This window comes from Suricata suricatta, chromosome 12, assembly GCF_006229205.1.
Source record: "Suricata suricatta isolate VVHF042 chromosome 12, meerkat_22Aug2017_6uvM2_HiC, whole genome shotgun sequence".
In the NCBI taxonomy this organism is placed as follows: Eukaryota; Metazoa; Chordata; class Mammalia; order Carnivora; family Herpestidae; genus Suricata; species Suricata suricatta.
Window position 1 is genome coordinate 71,784,655 of NC_043711.1, and position 19,973 is coordinate 71,804,627.

General features: G+C 42.1%; 1 long non-coding RNA gene across 1 annotated transcript in view; it reads left to right on the plus strand.

Annotated features, from left to right (window-relative positions):
* Window positions 1-19,973, plus strand: part of LOC115274788 — a 30,251-nt gene that overhangs the window by 9,646 nt on the left and 632 nt on the right. The window lies entirely within an intron of this gene.

The window sequence follows — 19,973 nt, forward strand, 5'->3', positions numbered from 1 at the left end:
TCTCTTTACACATCCAGTACAGAGTTGTATAGTTCTTATTTTAGGAAAGTGTTCCAAGAAGCAGAACATGAGATGATAATTCATGTGCAATTTGATTTATTAAGGATATTTTCTTGGGAAAAACTGGGTATGGAAAGCAAGACAGAAAAGGGAAAATCTTGCCATTGGCAACAAAATGGATGGAACTAGAGGGTATTATTCTAAATGAAGTAAGTCAGCCAGAGAAAGACAAATACCATATGATTCCACTCATATGTGGTATTTAAGAAACAAAACAGATGAACATAAGGGAAGGGGGAAAAAAGAGAGAGAGGGAAGCAAACCACAAGAGACTCTTAACTATAGAGAACTGAGGGATGATGGAGGGAGGTGGATGGGAGATGGGAGATGGGTATTAAGGAGGGCACTTGTTGTGATGGGCAATGGGTGTTATATGTAAGTAATGATCATTAAATTCTATACCTGAAACCAATTTTATCATATATTAACTAACTAGAATTTAAATAAAAACCTGAAATCATAAAAGAAAGAAAGAAAGAAAGAGAAAAGGAAAAAAAGGGAAGAAGCAAAGAAGAATCGCAGCTTCAGCTTCATGCCACAGGGGAAGTTGGAAGAGTAAATTACGTCTCAGATTTTGGCCTAACCCCAAAACAAAGGAGCTGGGTTTTCATTTTTCACCCTAGCCCATTATTGGATAAGAATCACTCTTGAAGGCATAAAATCCCAGGAACTTGTTTCAGTCAGTGGTGACCCCAGTGACCCTAGGGTGGTTTTTTATAGAGTATCACAGAGATGACAATTAGAAGTAAAACACTTAGAAGGCAAAGGAATGCAAACTGGAAAGGTCAAAGGGACCCAAGGGAATAAGAATAGAACACCAACATATATGCTAACTTAAAATGTGGTAACAGATATGCTAATTTATGCACACTTAAGATTATTTTAAGGGTCTGGAAAAGGCTAGTCAGTTCTGCAAATATGCAGTTTATTCTATACATTTTAGTGTCATAAAATGGGTAAGGCATAGGATTTTAGCATTAGAAGTTGTTTAAGTCCTGGCTCTGACTCAAATAAACCATGGTCTTGGGGGAGTCACTCAGCTTCCCTGGGCTTCAGTCCCTACAGCTATGAAATGGGTTATTTTTTATTTTATTTTCTAAAGTAGGCTCTATAACCCAACATGGGGCTTGAACTCATGACCCTGAGATCAAGAGTCATGTACTCTACCAACTGAGCCAACCAGGTGTTCCAAAAATGGGTTACTTTTTAGCTTTATAAATATACATTGATATTTTCTGCTGGCTCCACAGGTTTGTTTTTTCATTTTTTTATTTGAGAGAGAAAGAGAGCATGAATTGGGGAGAGGGGCAGAGGGAGAGGAAGAGAATCTTAAGCAGATTTCACGCTCAGTGACTTAGCACAGAGTCCGACATGGGGCTCAATCCTGTGACTGTGAGATCATGACCAGAGTTGAAATCAAGTCAGACACTTAACCAGCTGAGCCACTAGATACCCACTACTTAAATTTTATATATATGTATGTGTGTGTGTGTGTGTGTGTGTGTGTGTGTGTGTGTGTATTTTAAAACCTTGAACAGGATAGATTTTTCTATTTTGTCTTGTAATTTAGTTTTTTTCCCCCTTTATATTTCAAGCCATAGTGTTATCCATTGAAATACAGGATTGTTTCTTATATCACTATGTTAGGTCTCTTTTTATGCTTTTTGGACCATGTTCAATTTCATCTCATATTAATATTGCTATACAGCTTTCTTTTAGTCGTAATTGCTGTTTTGGTTTTTTTCCATTCCTTTTTTTTTTCAAGCTTTCTGGATGATTATATTTTAGGTGTTTCTACCATAAACCACATATGGCTGGATTTTAAAAAATCTGGTCTGATAATCTTGTTCTTATAGAAACATGAAGTGTAATAATTTTTTAACAAAGCTTAAGTTATTCAGTATCTCTATCCTCCTCCTAAATAACCCAAGAACTTGGTATGCTTTAATCATTCACTGAATTCCTTCCACATCTATATTTTCCTTGGTAGTATTTGAATTATACCCAGTTATGTAAAAGAATATCATTCTCTTTTTGAGTCAATAGCAAACTACATTTTTCATATTCCACCAAATTCTATACTATTGTTTGTGTACTCATATTTCATCTCTTTGTCTCTTAGGGTGTTTTCTCCTTCTGCCTTAAATATATTCTTTAGTGGTTACTTTAGTGAGGATCTGTGGGTAATAATTTCATGTTATTTCCATTTCATCTTGAGTACATGTATTTCCAGTTATTGATTTTTTTTGCTGTCTTAGTAGTATTTCCTCATGCATTTTGGAATTTTATTATTAAATGAAGGTTCTCCCTCTCTCTCTCCTCCCTGTGCCCCACTCCCCCACTGTGACACACAGTGTTGAGTGTCACAGTCTTGCAGATTGGTCTCTTCTTCCACCACTTTCTAAGAACACTCAGTCCCAAACCAGATCTTATATTGATAGCTTAGGGCTCCCAAACTTCACTGATATTGGAGTTATTACATATTCAGCAACTGAGGATGAAACACTATTTCTTAAAGCTTCTCTGGCAACTGCTTTGTATAAATGGTATTTGGGATGTGGTTTCAAGAGTTTACTTCAGCATCCTTTACTGGGTAAGGAAAACTCAAACTTGCTTCTGATTTTAAAGAGTAAGGCTCTTACATCCCATGGGATGCTTTTACTCTTGTTACCCCATAGGAACCCAGATTTCTCTATTTACTTCTGGATTTGGAGTTAAGTGAGTCTGAGAACTCAATCCCAGTTAATCCTCTGTGTTCACTTTAATTTCTGGTCTTCAGACCAGGTTTATCTCAATTTCTAAAATGGCTGTGTTGTCTTAAACTTTTCTTTCTAGGTGTCATATTGTCTATCAGCCACTGCTTCATTACACACTACCCCCGATAATTGAGTGCTTTACTACAGTCATTTATTCTCACTAATGTGTGGGGTTTTGGCTAGGCTTTGGCTAATCTGGGATGAGCTCAGCTGGGCAACTCTATTCCCTCTGCAGGAAGTAAAGGAAGACAAATCCTTCCTTTTTTTTTTTTTTTAACCACTTCATATCCATTCTCCAATTGGTTACTCACCTAACATTAGCCAAGCTCAATGGTGGCCAAAGGACTGGAGTACCATTAATGAATCTATAAATGTCAGTCCCCTGGGGCACAGAGATGATAGAGAAGATGAGAAGAACAACAGAGAATATCCTAGCACACATGACCCAAGGAGCGCCAGAGGGAGTTGGAAAAACACTGGGAGACATAGGACAATGCTCCAACAGAAAACTAAGTTGCAAGTCTTGAAAGGGTGTGATTTTGCAAGACACAATTTAGAAAATCAATCTTTTTGGGTTTTAGGAAACTGGTAACTTCTGGTTCAGATGTGGGATACAGAAACAGAGGGGACCCTCTGTCACCTTTGAAAGCCTGTCTTACACTCAAAGAAATATTGCATCCTTTGACTTTTTACTACTTAGATCCCATTGATGTAGTCTTTTGTATCTCAAAGGAGACGGCAAATTCTTCCATTCAGTGGACACAGGGGTGGTAGTCAGGAAAGCCATGGAGTTCCAGTACTGCCATTGTCAAATTCTGTGCCTTGGACAGTACACATGGTTTCCTGAGCCTCTGGTTTCCTCCTGCAGAAAATGAGGTTGAAACAAAAGCCTTCACAACTCTGCACACTCAGAAGATATGGCTTGTAGACCTGATGAATGGCACTATCTTGTTAATTAGAAAACATGGAGTACTGACTCTCCATGTTCTGGTCTCTTTTCTGAATCACTGGAACTCTTGAGAAGGAATTTTATATTTTCCATCTTCCCTCCCGTAATATTTGAATTTATTATTTTCTTCCACACCTCCCAGGCAAAGGAGATCCAGCCCTGACAGCCACCCTGACAGGCAAAACATGGTTTGATAATGATAAAACGAAAAGGCTAGAAGCTTGTAAATTTAGATTTCCAGCATGTGTACTCATTTCCTGGCCTCATGGACATCCCGGTAATTATCTAGAATTATGCATAATTTACCTCCTTCCATTTTCTAAGAGATTGTTGGTTTTAAGGTCAGAGTTTGACAATTTATTGGTTTGCCCTGCAGAAATAAATTGGGGGCATCTGGGGCTGCAGTCTATAATGTGTGCAGTTGGGGCCATAGATGGGAAGCTGCTTCCTATTTATAGCTGAGCAAGCTTAATTGTTGCTTTTCAATCTAAATAGAAAGGCTCTGTTTACTGCTGCTTTTAATTGTAGCAAGCTGGTGAAAAAGCATGCCGGGCCGCTTCAGTAAAGGCAATTCAATAAGAGCATTTTGTCAATAAATTATTATTGCCATCATGAAAACCACGCACAACATTCAAATATAAAGCAAGCAATAGCCCAGCTTCTGCCTTTGATGGATCCAATCTAATGCTTTTCAATTTTCTTAATACATTCTTTTTCTCTCCTGTTTTTATAGAATGTTAGAGCTGATAAGGGGATTGTGGATCTTCTTAATCCCTACCCTTCATTTTACAGAGGGAAATCTGATTTCCCTGCCCCTTCCATATCATCCCTCAGTGTGATTGGTTAATCCAGGAGCAGACATCTGTACCAAGGGTAGCCATTATAGATTTTGGCTGAGCTAATAAATTTTCTTTCTTTGGGAATTTGAACTACACACACACACACACACACACACACACACACACACACACACACAATGTTGCAGCCAGTTAGCAGTGGAGGGCAGAGATATAAATTCTTGTAGCCTTAGGAGTGTGGCTGTCAGTAAGAACCATGAGGAAGCTTGCAGGAAAATGGAGAGGTTCTGCAGGGCAAAGAAGGTAGAGCAGATGGGCAGAAAGAAGGGATAGATACCTCAGTCCCTGAGATATGAGAAAGCCCAGCTCAGATTACAGAGCTTCCTGCCAGACCTGCTGCTGACCCTACACACACAGGACAACCCAACTGAGACCACAACTTCCCAGCTGAGCTCAGTCCCCACTGCTGGCCTCAGAACTGTGAGCTGAATGAATAGTTAGTGTTTCAAGTCACTAAGTTTTGGGGTGGTTTATTATGCAGCACTGTTATGGTTACAGGTAACTGATACAGAATGGTTGAAAAACCCTGAGCACGCGCACACACACACACACACACACACACACACACACACACACATCTCTCCTGCGGGCCCTGTAGTGTGGAGAAAACTGAGATTATTTGTAATCTTTGCATGGAATAAGCCCAGCCCAAAGGCTGTTGGCTCTGCCTTCTCATTTTTTTTTTTTTTTTTTTTGTAGGGACAATCCCTTCCAGATTCAGAGAGTCTCAGATAAAATGACACCCTGGGGAATTTTCTTTCCTTTCTGAGGCTACCCTCAGTTTCTCTGACAAGAGGGAGAGAGGCCACAGGTGCCTTCTCTCCTGGAGGTCAGCCTCTAATTCCTCCATTCAATGGATTTCATTCCATACCTTCCACTCTTAGAGGCCCCTTATCCTCCTGCCTCTTATCCTCATAGCATTTTTGTTGTCAAGGCTAGCCCTGGGCTTTCTCTAATTTGTATAAGGAATCGAGAGCTCTCATTTACATCCAAAGAAAGACAGTATCTCTTTCAGAAGCCACACAGAAGCACCCACGTCTGTTCCGGAAAAGGTTAGTGCCTTTTCCAGGTAGAAAAATCCTAAAACCTTGAGAAAAGTAAGGAGGTATTTATTGATAAATTCCAGAATCCCTTTTTTTACACAAGTGGGGTTGTCCCTCTAGCCACATTTTCAAGAAACATTTTCTTTTTTTAAGACCAACTTTGTCTCTGGATTCAAAGGAGCCAGGATAGGCTTGAATTAAGATTTTTCTGTTTTTAGCCACATCTAAACAACAAGCCAATGATATGGTTTGACTCAGTGTGACAGAGATGCCTAACCCTTGAGCCCTTGGTGGTAAGGGTCTGGGGGAGGGAAAAGGAAGCAGCGAGGATTTTTGGAAGGATCTTCTGGCTTTGGGCACTGTACTAGGTACACTACCTCATTTGAGGTTGTGACAATCTCCTGACATGGCGACTATTACTATCTTCAATGTATAGATAATGAAACGGAGTCTCAGTAAGGAAAAACATTTGGCAAAGGTTACTCAAAAAACATCAGTGTTCCTTCTTGAACCCTCCTGGACCTTGCTAGTTACAGAACATCATATCTACCTTGCACAACACACTTTTTTGAAATTTAAGAAAAAGTAGAGATAGGAATATGATCCCCACCTAATATAGCTATTATGAAGAACTGATCATTTCTGATATTTTGTCTCATTTGTTTTAAGTATTTTAAATAAAATGTTAAATCTCTTTGACCCTTACTTTCAACCTCAACCTCATCTTCTTTCCACTCTTACCCCCAATAATAAATCCTTACTGTAAGTCTCGTGTTTCTTCTTCCAGCCCGTTTTTTATACACTTCAGAGACCTTTCTGGGGCTAGACAGTGTCATTCTCCATACTGCTTCCTTCCAGGGGTTTTATGAATCCCACGCCTTAGAAAATGCCAGCGACCTCTGCCTGCCTCTCTGTGCTTTGTCTGCTCCCCCCCACCCCAGTGTTTTGGCAAGTTGCTAATGAGGGGAGTTCAGACGGAGCCCAGTGGGCACCACTGCTGGCTGCGGCAGGCCCAGCCTTCCTTCTCAGCTCAGCTGGTACGGTTTGATTCCAAGGACAACTAGGAACACTGCCTGGCATTTGTTTCCTGAGCTGTGAGACAACTTGATATGATGCCATCTAGTGTCCCAACCTTTGCCAGCAAGAGAAATGGGGCATCACCCCAGAAAAAGCATACAGACTAAAAAAAATCCACCAACTTAAAACTGAAGCTCGAGGGTCTTTTCTCCTGCGCGGCAGGGCACACTCTTCCTTCTTCAGTGCACAGTGGCCAGACCACCAGCTGCCAGGACCTGCGTACATCTGGGGCCATACTGCCCAGTGTAGGAATCTGAAATGATGAATTAGTGTTGGCTGAGAGCAACCCTCAACAAAGGATGGATGTCAATGGATGTATTAATATTCTAGATCCCTTTCTCCGGTAGGATAACAAAGAAGCCTGCATCTAACACTTCCAGAGTTTTCCAATGGAATTAAGCTCCAACTGCCCAGAATGCTAGCTGGCCCGGTTATGTACCCTTTACTAGCTCCTTTGCTCTGTGTCTCAATCCCCTACTCCCCTGCCAGTATTCCTTCACTTCCAAGTAACCAAGTTAACCATTTGCTTTGGAATCTTTGTCTCATGATACCCTAAACAAACAAAATGTCTCTGCGATAGATCGCAAAAATGGCCACAATGCATTCCCCATCTCTACTTAGGATGTTACAAGTCCCACCCACTAAGCAGTGGGCTGGCTGTGGGGTTTGCTTTTCACCAACAGAACATGGCAGATGTGACACCATGCCAGGCCCCTAGGTCTAGGCCTCAAGGAAACTTGCATACCTCTTTTTCCTCAAAGACTGATAAGCAATAATAACGGGTTCCTTTTTTAGGCCACGGAGTATTGGGTGATTGGTCACATAACAGAAACTAACTGTTCCAGACCTCGTCCCCAGTCTGCACATGAAGCTCTCTTTTGTGTGTATTTTCTTGAATGAGAGTATTGTTATCCCTAAAAAAAAAAAAAAGTCATTTCTTGGGCACAGAGAAGTCATATGACCCTCTCAGAGTTGCCCAGCAGAATGTGGTTGGCAGTTGCCATCCGTATCCAGCCCATTACTTTGCTCCAGGGCTGTGTGCTGACTCACCTTGTCTGTCTGGGTTTGCCTGCACACTGCTGCATTTTCTCTCCTTCGCTGCTGCCAGCCTGGCTGCTGGTTTTTTCCAAAGCTCTCTTTTCACAGAACTGTGAAGTAGGAGGCCACTGTGTTTTCACGGATTGTGCTGATGACATATGTGTCTGATAGGCTTCAAGCGCCTGAGAAGCTGGCCCAAGATGGAGAGCTCACCAAAAATACTGCAGTGGCTGGAGCTGGAGACTGTAGGGAGCTTCAGAGCCAGCAGGAAGCAGAGTAAACAACACTGAATAGAGAGAGTCGGGATGCTTAATCCTGGCTTTGCCTCTGGTCTCTGAAGTCTCTTTCAGCTCTAAAATGACAGGATTTGGAGACTGAACAGGGCTCATGCAAATGCCAAGCCAGAAAGCAGGAGATTAGTTATCTATTTTAGGAAGTTCTCATAAGCCAGAACAGTGGTTCTCAAACAGGGGTCCCCAGTTAGAAATGCACATTCCTGAGCCTCATCCCAGACCCTCTGAATCAGAATCTCTTGGAATGGGACCCAGCAATCTGTGTGTTAACCAGCCCTCCATGTGATTTGGATGCAGACTCCAGTCTGAGAATGGCTGATCTAGAGCCATGTTATTCCCAGTGTCATTCAGGGCACCGGCACCATCTGGGAGCTGGTTAGAGATGCTGAAGCCCAGCACTATGACCTTCGCCCTCCTGAATGAGAATTCCCATTGAACAAGCTCCCCAGGTGATCTCAGTGCATCTCAGAAGCCCTGGGTACAGATTCCTAGTCTCCAGCTTTGAAAACACCGATTCATTAGACCTGGAGTGGGGTCGCCAAATTTACATTTCTAGAAGGTTCCCAGGGATTGCTGACCCTTCAGGTCAGGGATCATACTTTGAGTAGCAAGGCCAGGCTTAGAATCTAGGCCTTGGGATGGTGTCAAGCCAATAAAAGTTGGTTTGAGCCACTCTACAGATGTGCAGGCTGTGCACTGCCCAACTCCAGGAGGTGCCATTCACATGGACTAAGAGTCAAAGAACCTGAAACCCAAAGTTAAGGACAAGAAGAGGCAGGGGCTGGCTAAAGAGTAGGTTTTGGAGGGAGAGCTGGGTTTGAATCCTAACCCTGCCACTTACACAGTTGTGTGATCTTGTGAAATATATTGAACTCTGAGTTTCAGTCCCATCCTCTGTAAAATGTAAATGATCATACCTGCCCCACCATGAGAAAGATTCAATGCTCAGCACACAGCACAAACCAAGGGAACTGCGAGGGTCATCAGACTTGGAGGCTCCTTCTCCTCTTTCAGTCTTATCCTGGATAGTGGCCTAATTGCCTGGTTCAGGCTAAAGGCCAGGTGAGCATGATGGGCTTTCCTTTAGAGCTCCCAGGGCTCAGATGAAGGTGATGCAGCAACAACTCAGGCTGTTTATGTTAGGAACATTTCCCATGGGTTGGTTTGTACAAATTGATTCATAAAAATTACCAAGGTGGCCAATTTCAAACCGCACCCCAGGTTTACCTACCAAAGTCATGAACACAGGAGCAGTTCCTGGGTCTGCCAAGTCTCTCTGTGATGCCCCTGGAATCACACAGAGGCTTTGTGAGGGCACCTTGGCCAACCAGGCAGGGAATCTGCACTCCTCCATATGAAGGACCTTACTAGACACTTCCTGTATTCATATGAGAAAAAGAGAGTTAGGAATGCTCTGACCAAACTAAAGTTTGGATTTGGAGTGAGGGGAAAGCCATTCAGGGTACAGAGGAGGTGGCAAGAGGTTTCAAAGCTTATCAGTAACAAGCCAACCAGGGCAACATTAGAGGTCAGATTAATCTTGATGGTGTCAGAAATTAGACATCCCTAAGGTTTTTTTTTTTTTTTTTTTTGCATTTTAGGAGAAGCAGAAGAAAACAAATTTATTTCTCTCTTTCTCTCTCTCTGTCTCTCTTTCTTTCTCTCTGCCAGCCAAATTTTTAGAAGAAGGTGGGAAGGGCAGTTGTTAGGCAGGATTTCATCCTAAGACATCCACAAGAGGGCCTCAGAGATCCAAGAAAACGTTCCAGTGGTTCCAAGGAGAGGCCTTGAGCTAACTGGCAGGTCTGGTCTGGTGGGGTGTTGAGGGTGAATCTAATTCCTGAGAACTTTCTCAGCAGGTGCTCGCCTTCCCATGAGAAAGAAGTAGCCAGCTCTGTTAGTTAAGTTATATAATTATTAAAACATAGTTAACAGATAAAACAGATAATTAAGTTGACCAATTTATTCACTGATAAATGATGTCTGCATGCAAAAACCCTGTTCTGTCCTTGGAATGAAAGTAAAGATGGAGGTGTAGGACTTTTCTAAGAAGAGTCTCTAGCTGAAAAGAAACCTAGTTTTAGGGCTCACTACTGGTATCAAGGACAGGACTGGAAGGTGTGGACTTTAGTACCCCATGTGCTGCCCCAATAAATAAACTTAAAATAAAACAGCATTTGGCTATGCAGATAAAGCCTCAAATGAAGTCCCATTGGGTAACCAGATTGCCACACATTGGTGCCTCCTGGATAGAAATTCCAGCACTGTCCTGATTGGCACTTTGCAAAGGACCACGAAGCAGAGATGAAGCTGTCTTCTCTATTACTGCTCAAAAGTCCCTTAAAGTGTACAGTAAGAATATCAAAGAAGCTTAGAAACTCATCTTTCCTGGGGAGATCTAGGAAACAGGACAGGCTATCTAACTAGGGGGACATGCTAGGAGATGACCTACCAACGTATGCTCCTGGGAACCAGGAGAACAGAGCACAGAGCAGAATCTGCATTGCTATGTCTGTCGGCATCTGCTGGGGAAGAGATTTCTCTCCCTTAGCCTTATGGCTCTACAGCCCTCCCAGCAGGTCATTTTGGCTAAGGAGGCCCTTTATCAGCATAACCTCACCACCCTCACCCCTAACCCACAGCAGCAGCAACTTTTGGGACTAGGAAAGAGGGGATCCTAAAAGGTTGGAGAAGGATCTTCCAGTCTATAGGTTTGCTCTGAGAGAGCTGAGTCCTAAATGACTTGCAAATACAGTCTCCTTTGTGCAGAGAGCTTCTGAAAAAGGAAACAAATTAGTTGGGTTTCAGGATATTTCCTTGGTTATAGGAGACAGATGGATAAAACAAATGAGATGAATCAGATTATATTAAATAATATAATTATGTTTCCCTTTTAATAGAAATTTCCTTTTCAGAGGCTAAAAATCCAGTGAACCTCTTACATCCCAGTTTCCCATGGATAAAAAGAAGAGCGATTTCCCTGTGAAACTCTCTATTGCTGTCTGGATCACTATGGCCAGCGGTCTTGCCCTCTCGCCAGCAGGCATAGTTGGCCACATCAGTCTTATAGATACTACCTTTGTCTTGTTGCTCTTTGACCCCCTAGTTCCCACCGTATTAAGTCAAGCATCCTTACCTGGTTTCCAAGGACAGGCCATCCCTTTTACATAATACCCATCTTCTATTCTCATCCTACTGGTCATCTTGCTGTCTGATAAAAGAATCCTTGGGGCATCCAACTTCGGCTCAGGTCATGGTCTGGCAGTTCATGAGTTGGAGCTCCACATCGGGCTCTGTGCTGATAGTTCAGAGCCTGCAGCCTGTTCATATTGTGTGTCTCCCTCTCTCTCTGCCCTTCCCCCACTAGCACTCTGTCTATCTCTCTCAAAAATAAATAAACATTAAAAAGTTTTTTTAAAGAATCTTGACATCAACCCCTCTGTGCGTTTATGCATGCTATTCCCTTTTCTTGGACACCCTTCCTTCTTTCTGGCACAGAAGCTGAACCCAAGCTATATTTTCTTCAAAGAGTCTTTCTTGATTACTTAATCCTTATTGATTGTCTCTTCCTCTGAACTCCCATATTTTCCTAGAGACAGTGGGGGACTTTATCCAATAGTGTTATTGTTTTTTTTACTCTTCATTATTTTAGGAAACTTGATTGTGGTTTGCCAATTAGATGGCTAGGTTTTTGAGGGCAGAGGTTTGAATATAGCATCACCCCAGCATGGTGACTCCATGCACACATTAGAAACCCAATTAACATTTGCCTGGTTAACTCCTATGCATCCTTGAGATCCTAAGTTGAACCTCACTTCCTAATACAGCCTCTCCCAATAAATCCAAATCTCCTAAAGCATTCCAGAAAACCATGTAACTCTTCTACGTGGCACTCTTCAAAGATAGAAATTTTTATGTATTTGTTTTATTGCATTGCTTCCTTTCTTCCATGAAGACTGGGACTATGTCTGGTTTTGCCTGATACATGGTGGGTACTTTGTAAATATTTATCTAAATGAATGAATACATGTTGTTTGGATGGCTGAACTTGAATGTGACACAGACTTCTGGGGGAACAAGGAGAACACAGTTGAGGATGTTAATCTCCTGGGAGCTGGTACCCTTGAGCACAGTCCTAAAAAGAGTCTAACAGCAGAGGCTCAGGTGGGCCAAATCAGCAAAATCATTTTAGGGTCATTATTGGCAATGAGTAACATAATATTTTCTCAAAGATTTTATGATCAAGTTATAAAATTAATAAATGCTTATTGTGGAAAATATGTAAAGTTTGAAAAATTATAAGGAAGCAGAGAAAAGTAACTACAAGTCCACCCCTCAAAGGCTTTTTAAAAAATAATATATTCTTCCAATATTGAATCAGTCCTTTTTTTTTTAACATACTGGAAACCCTACTGAATATACAATGTTGGATCTTGCTTTCTTTTTAATCATTTAACATTAAATGATAAGTATTTTTCTTTATTATTGAAAACTCTTTGGATTTTAATAGGTCATAGAATAGATAATTTTAAGTAGCTCCAGAATATTCCACTGTATAAATGCATTCTATCATTCCCCCTATTTAGGATATGAAGGTTGTAAATAGGAGTTTTGGCCCTTATGATTTTGAAGACATTCTAAATTCTAAAGACAATAAAAATAAATGGGAGGTGGAGGACAGATTTCCCCAGGTGTTTCAGTGTGATACATACCTTCATTCACTGGCAGACCACCCTGGCTATCCAGGCTATGAGCCCCAGGCCAGTGAGTGCTCCTGGTCCCTGGCGCCTTCATCCCCACCCCTCCGCCCCTCCATCTTCTACTTCTCCCCATGTAGCAGACACTATCGATGCTCTGCCTGAATACCATCAACAGTCCGCATTCGGGTACATGCCAATGGCTTCTTACTAATGCACGGTGGATTCTCTGCTTAAGGGTTTTCTTGGCTGCAGAAGCCCAGTCATGAGTGAGGCAGGCTGGGAGTGCCAACATATTAATGCCCCCTAAAGCCCTCAACCAATGATAAATGGGAATAAGTGGATAAATATCCCAGTTCCTCATCTCCCATTTGGAGGTGTGTTCTGTAGAGAGCTCCCCACCAGGGCTGAGTTGCACTTACCCACAGCCATAATTTACTCATTAACACACTTGTCTTAGCTTCTTTTTCTGCACTGCCTGATTTCTATATTCTACTGCGTTTCCTGGGATCACCTCACCAATAAAACATTTGGATTTGAATCCTTGTTCCAAGGCCCATTTCTGGGGGACCCATTCTAAGATACCCCACTTCTTAATTATGAGTTCTAGCACTTTCCAGCTTCAAGATTCTCTCTTCTTTTTGACTAAAGTGGAAGCTGAAAGTCAAAGTGATCCAACACATATTTTAAGGAACAGGGTAAAAATGCAAAACCATGCCAGATGGCTGACTCTTCATCATCAGAATGTCTGCTAGGAATGCTCCCAAGAGGGAATAAATTATACAGAGATTCTGGTCTCTTTGGAGGTGACTTTGCACTGTTCTTTCTTTCTCCTCTTGTTAGCCCTCTCATTTCTCTCTTAATCTGCTTCCTCTGCAGTAGAAGTCATTTTAAGCTGAACTAGTTTTGCTGCCAATCCTTAATTAGGTTCCCAGATGCAGACCATAAACCTGGATGTGATGCTAGATATGCTATAAAGCAAGTTCATATTAATTTTACTTAACTCATAGTTACTACTAGTTACTAAAGGCCTGATGTGTGCTGAGCAACTCTACTAGGGTCTGAAAGAAATTCTGCAGGGACTATTAAGACACTATCCTTGGGGTGCATGGGTGACTCAGTTGGTTAAACGTCCAACTTTGGCTCAGGTCATGATCTTCTGGTTCATGGGTTCAAGCCCTGCTTCAGGCTCTGTGCTGACAGCTAAGAGCCTGGAGCCTGCTTCAGATTCTGAGTCTCCCTCTCTATCTGCCCCTCCCCCCACTTGTGCTCTGTCTCTCTCTGTCTCCCCAAAATAAATAAATGTAAAAAAAAAAAGACACTACCCTTGTAGAGAAGATAAGATAGAAACAGCTGGACTCCTGCAGGGCTGAGTGTGATCTGTCAGTTGAATGGCAGCACACAAACCAAGACAAACTACTCTAGGAATTCTGAGAAAATAGGGATTCGTTCTGTCTAGATTTTGAGAAAGCTTCTCGGATCAAGCAATGGTGGGTGGATTGGTTTTCTTAAGCCAAATAGGTCAAGACAGAGATAGAAGTGATCCAGACTTTCCCCATTTCAGTTCCTAGGGGACTTCTATTTGATGCTAAAAGGTAAAACTGCTGCTCCCCTCCACTTCTTCACAAGATGTTAGGACACTTTCAGAGTCTCCTTCTATCTCAGCTCATTGAATACACACTGAAGAAACCACAACGTCTTTCTGATATAAAGACTGGGCCAGACCCAAATCAAACTGTCATATAGTCAAATAGGCATATCCATTAGGAATGAATTTCATTTTAGATATCAGAACCCCATCTCACAGGGGTTTAAACAAATTAGACACTGATTGTAGCTCATGTTAAGATTGGATATAGGCATTTGCTGGTGCTGGTTTAGCTACTCAGCAATATCATCAAGGATCCAGGTTTTTTCCATCTTCCTACTCTGCCTCCTTAACCTGATGGCTTTTCAACCTCATGCTATTCACCTCCTGGTTGCAAATTGGCTGCTATGGACTCAGGCATCACCAGTGCTTTTGAGGCAAGCGGAGGGGCAGTAACAGAATTCCCTTTTCTTCTGAGCAAGACAGCAAAGGTTTTCGTAGGAGCCCCTTGCAAAACTATACTTATGTATCATTTGCTAGAACTGAATAATATGGCCACATTTGCTGTAAAAAAGTTCTAGGTATGTAGGGATTTCACTTTTTAGAAAGTAAGGAAAGGAGGTTAGGGAATGGCTCCAATAAAGTTCCTAAAAATTCTTCCTTCTCTTAAGAGGAAACTTCACCTGCTGTGGCCAAGACTCTCAGCACCTTGCTCTCTCTGAGAGGTAGTATATTAATCAACTATTAGCATGCATTGTTCATTCTTCTGCAAGAGGAAGAATGGTGTGGCAGAAGCACAAAAGAAGCAAGCAGAAAATGAGACAGGGACCATGGAAACAAGCCCTAAGTGAAATGCATTATGCACCTGGGGCGCTCTCCGTTGGCTGTGGTTAAACAGCTCCTCTCACAAAGCAGAGCAAGGATGCAACCAGGACAAGGCCCCACCTACAAGCCGAACCTAGAATACAATATCTTGGCTTCCAAAAGCACCAATGAGCTGCCTGAATTGCCTGCCAATATCGACCAGTCAGTATGAAGCCCTTTTGACCAATCAGGAAGTGGTCTTTCCAACCAATCAGGATGAGGCTTCCCCCCCCCTTTCCTTCATTAGCATGTTGGGCCGGAGTGAGAAGCTGAGCAGGAACTTTCTCTATACAAGCAGGGCCTCCTAGTTTGTGGGTAGGTTAGCGTGACTATTTTCTATTAGGGCTGGGCAAGGGGAGGGTGTTTTTAGCTTAAGCTGTAGCATAGTCTTGCCTCTGCCTTTTCTCTAGGTTGGTCCTTGTTTTTATTGTTGTCTGGCTCAGGAACCCGAGTCCAGTATTAAAGATGGGCTGTCCCCTCATATGCAGGCTAGGAACTAGCATCCCTCCACTTTTGTTTATATTCCTGCCAAAGCAAGCTTCAAGGGACCAGAGCGACTTTTTTGGAAGAAAATGCAGAGTTATTTGGGCAAGGGCATGGGTATGGGGAGGGAGAAGGAACGGGGAAAGTTCCCACCCCCACCTGGGTAACTTACCCTCTCTGTGTTAAGCTAGTGGTGGTGTTAGGATGTTGATGTGGGTCCTTGCCGGTGGTAAACGTGCCTGTGAAGGGCAAGGGCCTCCTGAAAGCACTATCTAATCAGTAAAGTGATCCTAGGTGTGTAACTTTAGACTGGTTGTGAGGCGAATGGATGGCTACAGCAAGCACACTAGTCCTTCAGAAAAAGTGGAGTGTGTTGTACCTTGAATCACCTTTCCTAGGTGACTCTTTCCTTCTATTGAGTGTAATCTCTCCAAAGAAAGAGGGTTCTGAAGTTCAGCTTCCCAGCTTGTATCAATTTGGCATTTTCCGGAGCAGGCAATTCCTTTGGGTTGAATGAATCTTGGTTTCCCGAATAGGGATACCTAGAGCTGTTCTCTTCATTCCCTACATAGTCTTTTCCCAGATAAATTCATTTCACTGTGGTTACTGTAACTTAAACCAAGTATTGTGGCAATAAGAATAGAATAGAGATGGAGTTAATCACCATGATGGTCATGATGCCTATATTTTATTAGTGCTGTTGCCTATCGAAGCATACATGACAGGAAGGCTGTGTTGGCATTTAATTGTTTTTTTTAATGTTTGAGAGAGTGGGAGCAAGAGAAGGGCAGAGAGATGGAGACACAATCCCGAGCAGGCTTTAGGGTCTCGGTGGTCAGCATAGAGGCTGATGCAGGGCTTGACCTCACGAACCGCCAGATCATGACCTGAGCTGAAGTGGAAAGCGTAACCAACTCACCCACCTAGGCACCTCGGGGGTTAATTTCAATTCTGATGCACGCTCACAGAAAAATGACAATACAAGCAAACTATATTTAAGGACAGGGGTGTCTCTCAGAGGGGGGAAGCTTATTCTTTGACAGTGGGATGAGGATTCATTCATTCAATAAACAGCTTCAGCCATTTCTCCTCTCTCTGGAGGCCAAGTTGAGGGAAGAAGCCTATATTAGCTCATGTGAGAAATCAATGAATCTTCTAAGAAAAAATATACTACGTTTTTGCAGATTTACTTAGTGGGTTTTTTAAAAATAGTACTTGTCATCTGTTGGACTCTACTGGTAGCACTTAACAAACATTAGCTTATTTAATCTTACATTCTCTGTGTATGGGGTAGGCAGGTCCTATTCGTGATCCTATTTCACAGTTGGAAACCCTAAAGCACAGTAAGGTTTAAACAACTTCTTCAAGGTTGGGTAGCTTGAGAAAGGTATGGATTTCCACATGATCAATGGCAAAAGGAGACGAGGCATTTGGCAGACAATACTGTGGTTTTTTTTTTTTTCCCATGAAGCCATGTAAACTCTGAATAAAGACGACAATTTTTGGAGAACCAAAAAGGCTTATTGTCAAGAACCTTGGTTTGACACACAAGGGATTTTTCCTGCCCAACATCCCTTCCCGCCCCTCCTAACTATAGCAACCTGGTTTTCCCTTAGGAGAATCCCTGTCCCTCATCTAGAGCATATGGTTTGAATGGGCAAATCTAACCCTTTCTCTCCATGTCTGGGAAATAGATCAGGCCTGGGAATTAGTTAAGTATGAGCATGTGATCCAAGTAGAAGTTAATTAGCATCCACTCTAGGACTTGTGCTCAGGCTTTTAGGAAGGAAGCACACTGTTTCTGGTAGAGCTTTTAAGGGTGGGACATAACGCTGGGATAGCTAGAGGCCATCTTGCCATGTTTGGAGAAGTTCTGAGATTCAAAGCAACCCAGGGGGCACTGATGCTAGGAGACTGAGAAAAATAAATTCCTAATAATCTTATATGAGCCCCTGAATTTAACTGTACCTGAACTTCTTGTTACGGAGTCTGTAGATTTTTTAGTTACTTGAGCCAATAGAGAACCTTCACTGTCAAAGCCAGGTTTTTTTTTTTAATGTTTATTTTTGAGAGCGCAAGTGGGGGAGGGGCAGAGAGAAGGGAGAACAGATGATTGGAAGCAGGTTTCTTGCTGACAGTAGCAAGCCTGACACAAGCTGGAACCCACGAACCATGAGATCATGCCCTGAGCCAGAGACAGCCACTCAACCGATTGAGCCACCCAGGTGCCCACATTTTTTTTTAAACTTCATTTATATTGGGGGAGGAGGGGCAGAGAAAGAAAAATTGAATCCCAAGCAGGCCCCTTGCCCGGTGCAGAGCCTGATGAGTGGCTTAATCCCATGAACTGTGAGATGATGACCTGAGCCAAAACTATGAGTCAGAAACTTAACCAACTAAGCCATGCAGGTGTCCTGCAAATCAGATTTCTGTCATTTGTACTACTAAGGCCTGTCTGAAAGTGTACAGGACCACCTTTCAGGCCCATCTTGGACCTCCATTCTTCCTGTAACAGATCTTGGGCAGTTAGGCTGACTTCCTTTCTCGGAAGCATCCACTGACATCCACCCATTCTTACATGGAGCTTTTTCTCCTCTAACTTTTACTTCCTTACTGATGCCAATAACAAGAACACAGGTTCTTTTCATTTGAAGGTTTCAGCTTCATCACTATGAAGAGAAAACAGGTCACATAGAAAATTAGTATACAGAAGTTTTAAAGTGGAAAAAATCTCACATGTTCTGCCAGTCATGGTCTCTAATCTAGTGTTTTGCTACTCATTGTAGTAGCCATGAACCACAGCTGTCTGTTGAGCATAACAAATGTGGCCACTGTGAGTAGGAACCTGAATTTTTAATTTAATTTTTTAAGATGATTTATTTTGAAACAGAAAGAGAGCATGCAAGTGGCGGGGCGGGGGGGGGGGGGCAGGTAGAGAGGAAGAGAGCGAATCCGAAGCAGACTCCATGCTCAGTATGGAACTGGATACAGGGCTCAATCCCATGAACTGTGAGATCAGGACCTGAGCCACAACTAAAAGTCAAATGCTTAATTGAGCCACACAGGTGCCTCTAATTTTATTTAATTTAAAAATTTGTACTTGATTAGTAATTGGAAAGTTTTCTTATGCATGCTTGGAACAACTCAAGTATGTGAATTTTTCTTACCAACTGTTGCATTTTATAAATCTAAATACAGATCAAGTATTTCTAATGATTTTTTAAGAAGTTTATTCATTTATTTCTGAGAGAGAGACAGAGAGAGGGAGAGGGAGACACACACAGAGTCTGAAGCAGACTCCAGGCTCTGAGTTATCAGCAGAGAGCCTGAGTGGGGCTTGAACTCACAAACCACGAGACCATGACCTGAGCTGAACCTGGATGCTCAATTGACTGAGCCACCCAGGCACTCCCAGACCAAGCTTCTCTGATTAAAAATTGACACATGGTACAAGCATAAAACATATAAGATTTCAAAGATTAGATTTGAAAAAACAAAAATAGTTATTAATTTTTATATTGATCACATGTTGGAATACTGATATATTGAGTTGAAAATATTAAAATTATTTTTACCTGTTTCCTTTCATTTTTTCAAACATGATTCACATTGTGTTTCTATTGGACAGTGCTGATCTATAGTTTCTGTCTAACCAGTGATTTCAAGCCCCTATTGCTACTGTAGGGTGGAGTTCACCAAACCTGTTTGCGGCCTTTTGTTCTGACTGTGTTCAGGATTTGAGCTTTTACTCTGGGGAAAAAAAAAAAAAGCATGGAAGAAATGTGTCAGCAACCTCTCTTATGTTAGTCTTATGTAAGTCTGGAACAATCTAAGTACTTTTGCTTCTTCTCTATGTAATACTCTATTTAAGAATATAAAACATAAGTTCCTGAAAAATTTTTTAAAATGGGGAAATAGGGGCGCCTGGGTGGCTCAGTCGGTTAAGCCTCCGACTTCAGCTCAGGTCAGATCTCACGTTCGTGGGTTCGAGCCCCGCATCAGGCTCTGTGCTGACAGCTAGCTCAGAGCCTGGAGCCTGCTTCCGGTTCTGTGTCTCCTCCTCTCTCTGCCCCTCCCCCTCTCATGCTCTGTCTCTCTCTGTATAAAAAATAAATAAAAAATTATTTAAAAAAATAAAAAAATAAAATGGGGAAATAGTCTATTTAATGCAAAATGTTTTTTAAATAGTTTATTGTCAAATTGGTTTCCATATAACACCCAGTGCTCTTCCCCACAAGTGCCCTCCTCCATCACCACCACCTCTTTCC